The sequence below is a fragment of the Rattus norvegicus genome, chromosome Y (genome assembly GCF_021556685.1).
Source record: "Rattus norvegicus strain SHRSP/BbbUtx chromosome Y, alternate assembly SHRSP_T2T, whole genome shotgun sequence".
In the NCBI taxonomy this organism is placed as follows: Eukaryota; Metazoa; Chordata; class Mammalia; order Rodentia; family Muridae; genus Rattus; species Rattus norvegicus.
Window position 1 is genome coordinate 39,360,955 of NC_141555.1, and position 8,612 is coordinate 39,369,566.

Consider the following 8,612-nt stretch of genomic DNA (forward strand, 5'->3'; position numbering starts at 1 on the left):
AATTCTTGTATAATGTGTTCATGCATGCTTGTTTGTGTGTGTGTGTGTGTGCGTGTGTGTGTGTTTGTGTGTGAGTCTGTGCATGTGTGTATGTGTGTGTTTATCTGAAACTATGATATTTATGTTGAGAAACATCGGGCTGAAATTCTTTACCACTGCCCTATAGATCAAAAAGTGGGGGAAAGACTACTCCTGTTCTAAGATCATAGGGCCTGGGTGCCCAGAACTGAAGTAGGGACTTCAAAATGTTACACAAAGCAGAGCCTAACAATTCACTGTCCCGAGAACTACTTAGCAGTTCCAGTCCAATGCAATGAATTTACATGTACTGAGGAATATGGAATTGTAGCACAATGAGTTGAGATCATTTACAAACAATTTGTGGAAGATTTTCAAATAGCTAAGAATGGGTACAGAGAATTTTCAAGGACCCTGAGACATTAGCATGTGGTTTAAACGCTGCCCGGATGAAAACATTTAAGTACTGGACTAATCTACTAAAGTAATTTAGTAGCAAACATATATTACAATTGTTTGCAATTAAGCATGGTGGGGAACAAAGGGAACACAGTAAAACAAAGTTATGTTTCTAAAAGTTTGTTTCAAGACAGAAAGAAAGACCAAAGGGATTTTGTTTTGTTTTGTTTTCACAGACTTTGCACCTTTTTAAAAAGCACTTTGGGATCTTTAATTACCTTCTTATTATCAGAACTTTCATCAGACCCAGAGTTCTTCTCAGTGCTGCCTTGACTTCTTGGTTCATTAAGGTATACGTGATGGGGTTCAGCATGGATGTCACAGTGGTATGGAAGATGAGCAAGAATTCATCAACTCCTTGTGGGTGGTTAGATTTGGGTCTCAAGTAGTTTTGTCCCAACCCTACAAGGCAACCTATTCCCCATGAAAAAAATGCCAAATGGACACATACCTCATGACTCATTTGGGTTGAATAGTGAAGTGGGGCCATACAGTGGCCAAAGGCCATGGCTGCCAATAGGCAGCACTTTGTTATACCTAAAATTGTGAAGAACAACATCTGTGTGACACATCCCTCCAGAGAGATTACTCAGATCTCACTTACAAGGCTCTCCATAAATTGTGTATGACAGAGACAGTGTAAACAATTTCCAGGATACATAAGTTCGCCAGAAAGAAGTACATGGCAGTGTGTAGAGATGGACTAATGTAGATAGCAAAGGATATGGGAGCAGAATGAGGGTGAACAGGATGAAGCATTCTCCAGGAATCTCAAAGTATTTGACAGACAAGCCCTTTTCCTGCCACAAAGAGCAATTGACACAATTGAAACTCATATCCTGGAAGATAGCAGTAAGCCATTAGAAGGATTCTTGCAGATGAAAGATATTAATTTTTTAATACTTTTAGACACTCACTTACATCAGAGTCAAAGTCTTTCTCTGTAGTCACAAAAATCAAAGCTTAGAAGTGATTAATTATCATAGATTTTCATATCTAATACTTTCTTTCTTAACACCAGGGGATTTTCCAAAGTGTGCTAAGCATTGAGCCAAGTGTCCAAATATTTACAAAGATGGTGCACACTTGTAGTTGTGGCACTAATGAAGCTCAGGCAGAAGCTTTACCATGGGTCTGAGTTCAGTTTCACATGCTGTATAGGCAATCATTCAAATTAAGGTAAAGAAAACCCTGACTTTATCTCATTTTTTTTTACCCATTCTTATCATTAACTAGTTATCAATGTTATGCAGAAAAACAGATCAACCCACTCACTTACTTGTTGCCACAGTTATAGTCTCTCCAACCACCCTGTGTGTGTGTTGGGCCCCGATTATTCCCTGATTGCTATGATGAATATTCAAACCCACACAGTAAAGGTATCATTTCCTCAAGACTCATTATTTTTGAAGATAAAGTAAAATCAAATAATCATTTGATAAATAAATGATTACTGGTTTTAATACATAGAAAAGGCAAGGCACATCTCGATGTCCGCACAGTAACGAGGTAGTCAGAGAAGCTTTTTAAGGTGTGTAAAATGAGCCTTGAAAGTGAAGAAGGATCAAGCAAACAACACCATACCACTCATGCCACAACCTTCAATATGACAGCTGGTATTTGTAACTGAATAGTTCCTGTCTCTTTATTGAACATGTTATCTTAGCAGGAGTATCACTGTGTAGGCATGAAATTTCTGTTTTCTTAATATTGTTCATGATATTCTATCAATCAAACTATAGATTTAAATAAATAAAAAATAATAAAATATGTGTTGTCTTCATATGTAGTCTAGGCTAACCTGAAATTCCTAATTTCGTCCCTCAGACTCTTGAATGTGAGTATTCTAAGAGCAAACATGATGCCTGGCTTGATAAGAATTCCGTCCTATTCTTTCATCTCAACATCTTAGAATTCCACCAAACTACCTGTATTTCTGTACACATAGTATGTATACAGTTCCTTCTTCTTTGCTCACTTTTGCATATGGCACCTGCTGTGTGCTTACTTACATGGAAAATTGTTCAGTTCCAGTACAGCCTTGTTTGTTTTCAAATATAATTCTTCGCTTCCAAAATCAAATGTGGGTTTCAGTATTTCCAAATTATTAATAAATAAACATGTTACCTATGGACATAAATGTCATATAAGACACACACACACACACACACACACACACACACACACACACTTGTATAGTTACACTTTGTTATTCACAATGTAACTGCTAAAGTAGCTCTGTTAGCACTTTGGTGGTGACTACTTTTCATCTTTTTCACATTGTAGCCTTATACGAAGACTGAATATGGACTGCAAAGTTCTTATCATTATGTTTACCATCCTTATTAATCTCTGACCTCTCATGTAATGAGAAGCTCCAGTGTTTAGCATAGTTTTGTTCCTTGGGGATTCTGCCTGTCCCTTCCCATTATATCTTCTGAAGATCAGTCTCATGTCCCTCAAATATTGGAATGTGGCAAACTCATTTTTCTCCCAGTCTGATAACTTTTCCTTTCACATGAGATGTCCTTTTCTGTTTTAAGGAGTGTATATGTCTTTGTGGAAGTTTGGGTTTTCTTGCCAAAAGATAAACCACTTTTTTTCTGACAAGAGTAGTTTAGGAGATATCACCATCCTCTTAGGCTCTCTCTCTATTCACCTGTATAATGAAATGTCTGAGCTATGTGAGTAGATCTGCACATAGTTGATCCACAAATCAAATGTGGGTTTCAGTATTTCCAAATTATAAATAAATAAACATTACACCTATGTACATAAATACAATATAAGACACAAACACACACACACTCACACACACACACACAACACACACACACACTCTTATGCCACATACACAAGTGTTCCTATATATTCATGCAGAGACTGAGACACAGAGAAACACAATAGAATAAGAGCACGTAGAGATTGTACATGAATTAAAACAATGAAGGATAATAGTATTTGTTTACATCCTGCTTCACCATTTGGTCACTTATAAACATGGCTAAGAAAAAAATGTATTCCCCATGAATTTTCTTCTGTGTGAATAAGTTAATTTCCCAAATCACTTAAGTTGATTGGGTGTGGAATGCATGTCAGCTACATGGTTCATGAGCATGTATGCATGTCTACACACAAACATTTAGTTTTACTCTTGTGTACACTGCATTTTGGGAAATTTTTCTCCATAATACATAATTTTCCTTTCTATTCACTAATTGATCACTAGATTAATTTTCTATTGATCTTAATTAAAAACACAGCTCCCCAAAACAAGAACAAAAAAAAATTAAAACAATAAATGGTTTTCTCAGGAGTGCAGGGGACATAGTCAGTTATAAGAGCTTATTAGATCTATTAGATTAGATCTGACCCAATCAAGCAAAATTTATAAAAATCTAAATGTAGAGAAGATAGGGTTAGACTTAAAGCTCTGACAATTATGAAGCAGGAATGGTGTTGTACATACTTGACCTCTCAGTGGACTCTGCTCTTGTAAAAAAAATGCTGGGATGCTTAGGATTCTATTGTGATGCATTTCACACTTATTTGGATGTACTTTAAATATTTCTCCACATTAAATTAAAACAAACAAACAAAAACAAATAAACAACCTTCCCACAGCCAACACAGAAAATGACTACATTTTTTAATTTGAAATATTTTAAAGCAACTTCCTTTTCATTAGTAGATTCTTTATTTGTATAGGTAGCTCTCTAGTTAGAGAGTGAGTCCTTGCCTCTTCCAGTTAAATTTCCAGAATATCAACTCAAGAACCAGAATGTTATATTTACATTTGGATTTGTTCGATAAAAATGATTAATGAGAAATCCTGAGGATTCATAAAAGAAATCTTACTAAAGCTAAAAGCACACATTGCACCTGACATGATAATAGTAGGAGATTGTAACACCCCACCCTCATCACTGGAGAGATCCTAGAAACAGAAATTAAACAGAGATGTGGAGAAAGTAATAGAAGTTAAAAAACATATGGATTTAACAGATATTTATAGAACATTCCATCCTAAAAAATAAGAATATACATTCTTCTCATAACCTCAGGGAACTTTCTTCAAAATTGACCACATAATTGGTCCCTCAACAGACCTTAACAGATACAGGGAAATAGAAATAATCCCAGACATTCTATCAGATCACCACACACTAAGACTGGTCTTCAACAATAACAATATTGACAGAAAGCCCACATATACACTGAAGTTTAAAAATGCTTTACTCCATGACAACATGATCAAGGAAGAAATAAAGAAAGAAATTAAAGACTTCTTAGAACTTAATGAATAATGAAGATACAACATTCCCAAACATATGTGATAGATTGAAAGAAGAGCTAAGAGGGAAACTTATAGCTCTGAGTGCTTGTGAAAAGAAACAAGAGAGAGAATATGTCAGGAGCTTGATAGCACATGTAAAAGCTCTAGAACAAAAAGAACTAAGTAAAGCCAAGGGGGGTAGAAAGCAGGAAATTATCAAACTCATAGCTGAAATCAACAAAGTAGAAATGAAAAGGACGATACAAAAGCAGGAACTTTTTCTTTGAGAAAAGCAATAAGATAGATAAACCCTTAGCCAAACTAATCAGAGTTCAAAGTGATTGTACTCAAATTAACAAAATCAGAAAGGAAAACGGAGACACAAGAACAGAATCTGAAGTAATTAAAAAAAATCATCAGATTCTACTATAAAAGCCTATATTCAACAAAACTGCAAAATCTGGAGGAAATGGACAATTTAGTAGACAGATAACAGGTAGCAAAGAAAATCCGGAATAAATAAACTATCTAAACAACCCCATAACTCCTAAAGAAATAGAAGCAGTTATTAAAAGTCTCCCAAACAAACAGAGCACAGGTCGAGATGGGTTCAGTGTAGAATTCTATCAGACCTTCTTAGAAGACATCATACTAAAACTGTCCAAACTCTTCCACAAAATTGAAACAGACAGCGTACTACCACATTCCTTATATAAATCCAGAATTACTCTTATACCTAACCCACAAAAAGACTCAGCACAGAAAGAGGACTTCAGACCAATTTCCCTTATGGATATTGATGATAAAATACTCAATAAAATTCTTGCAATCTGAATATTTCAACACATCAAAAAAATCATCCGTCATGATCAAGTAGACTTGAAACCAGGGATGGAAGGATGGTTTAATATAGGATAATTCATAAATGTAATCCAACATGTAAACAAACTCAAAGATAAGGAGCACATGGTAATTTCATTAGATAGTGAGAAAGCATTTGACAAAATTAAACAACCCTTGTGGATAAAAGTCCTGGAAAAATCACGAATTGAAGGCTCATATAAAAACATAGTGTAAGAAATATACAGCAAACCTGTAGCTAACAACAAACTAAATGGAAAGAAACTTGAAGCAATCCCACTAAATCAGGGACTAGACAAGGCTGCCCAACTCTCTCCCTACTTATTCAAAACAGGACTCCATGTCAGAGCCTTAGAATCCAGACAGCAAAAGGGGGACAAAGGGATTCAAATTGGAAGGGAACATATCAAAATATCACTATTGGCAGATGATATGATAGTATACACTTAAATGACCCCAAAAGTTCCACCAGAGAACTTCTTAACCTGATAAATAACTTCAGCAAAGTGACAGGGTATAAAATTAACCCACACATAACAGTAGCCTTCCTCTCCTTAATGAATAAACAGGCTTAAAAAGGAAAAAATGAAATCACACACTTCACAATAGTCCCAAATAATATAAAATATCTTGGTGTAAATTTAACCAAGAAAGTGAATGATCTGTATGATAAGAAATTCAAGTATCTGAAGAAGGAAATTGAGGACAATCTCAGAAGACAGAAAGAGCTTCCATGCTCATGGATTGACAGGATTAATATAGTAAAGATGACCATTTTACCAAAAGCAATGTACACATTCAATGCAATATCCATCAAAATTCCTACGTACTTCTTTAATAGAGATAGAAACAGCATTTGCAAATTCATGTGGAATAAGAAAAAGCCAGGATATTTAAAACTATCCTCAACAATAAAAGAACTTCACAATAAAAGAACTGGCGTAATCATCACCCTTGAACTCAAGCAGTATAACAGAGCAATAGTGATAATTACTGCACGGTATTGGTAAAGAGACAGATGGATAGACCAGTGGAATAGAATTGAAGACCCAGAAATAAACCCACACACCTATCATTTGATATTTGGCAAAGGAGATAAAACCATCCAAAGAAGTAACATAGCATTTTCCAAAAAGAGTGGTGGTTCAACTGGAAGTCAGCATGGAAAAGAATGGAAATTATCCCATTTTTATGACCATGTACTAAGCTAAAGTTCAAGTGAATCAAGGACCTCCACATCAAACCAGATACACTCAAACTAATAGAAGAAAAGGTCGGAAAGAGTCTTGAACTCATGGGCACTGGAGAACATTTCCTGGACAAAACACCAGTGACTTATGATTTAAGATCAAGAATTGACAAATAGGACCTCATAAAACAGCAAAGCTTCTGTACAGCAAAAGATACTGTCATTAGGACAAATCTATAATCAACAGATTGGGATAAGATTTTTACCAATCCTATATCTGGTAGCTGGTAATATCCGAAATATACAAAGAACTTAAGAAGTAAGGCACTAGAAAGCAAAAATTCCCTATAGAAAATGGGGTACAGTGAATTACAAAACATTCTCAGCTGAAGGTTATCAAATGGCCAAAAAACAACTAAATAAATGTTCAACATCCTTAGTCATCAGGGAAATTAAAATCAAAACAAATCTGAGATTCCACGTCACATCAGTCAGAATGGCTAAGATATAAATCTCATGTGACAGGAGATGCTGGTGAGGATGTGGATAAAGAGGAAGACTCCACCTTTGTTGGTGGGATTGAAGACTGGTACAACTCTTTTGAGGTTCCACAGAAAATTGGACATTCCATGACCTGAGGACCCAGCTATACCTCTCTTGGGCATATACCCAAAAGTTGGTCCAACATACAACAGAGAAATATATTCGACTATGGTCATAGCAGACTTATTTAAAATAGGCAGAAGCTGGAGAACCCAGATGCACTTCAACAGAGGAATGGATACAAAAATTGGTACATGTGCAGTACAGAATATTACTCAGCTATCAAAACAATGACTTCATGAAATTCATAGGCAAATGTTATAAACTAGAAAATATCATCTGGAGTGAGGTTACTCAATCACAGAAAAACACACTTGGTATGCATTCATTGATAAGTAGATATTATCCAAAAAGCTTGAATTACCCATCATGCAATACACAGACCACATGAAACTCAAGAAGGATGACCAAATGCAGATGCTTCACTCCTTCTTTAAAAGGGGAACCAAAATACCCATGGGAGGGGATAAGGAGGCAAAGTTTATTACAGAGATTAAAGGACCTGCTTTTCAGAGCCTGTCCCACATGTAGCCCATGCATATTCAGACACAAAAACTAGATAAGATGGATGAAGCTAAGAAGTGCAGGCTGACAATAACTGGATATTGATACCTCCTGAGAGACATAGACAGTATATGTCAAATACAGAGGCAAATGCCATCTGCAAACTAGTGAATCAAGTACCAGACCTGTGTTGTAGGAATTAAAGAAAGGATTGAAAGATCTGAAGGGATTTGCAACCCCATTATAATTACCATGCTAACCAACCAGATCTTCCTGGTACCAAACCACTATACATGGACTGATCCATGGTTCCAAATGGATGTAGAAAAGGAAGGCCTTGCTGGATACAATGGAATGAGAAAGTCTTGTTTCTGCCAAAGTTGGAGCCCCACTGTAGGGGAATGTGGGGAGGCATGGGAGGGCGTGGGTGGGAATGTGAACCCCTTATAGAAGGGTAGGGGGAAAGGATAAGGGGCTTATGGACTGAAAAACAGGGAAGGGAATAACATTCAAAATGTAAATAGGAAATAGCCAACAAGGAGAGAGAGAGAGAGAGAGAGAGAGAGAGAGAGAGAGAGAGAGAGAAAGAGAGAGGGAGGGAGGGAGATCAGGGAGGGGAAAGAGGAGGTGGGTGAGGGAGAGGGGTAGGGGGAAAGGGAGAGGAGAAGGAGGAGGAGGAGGAGGAGGAGGAGGAGGAGGAGG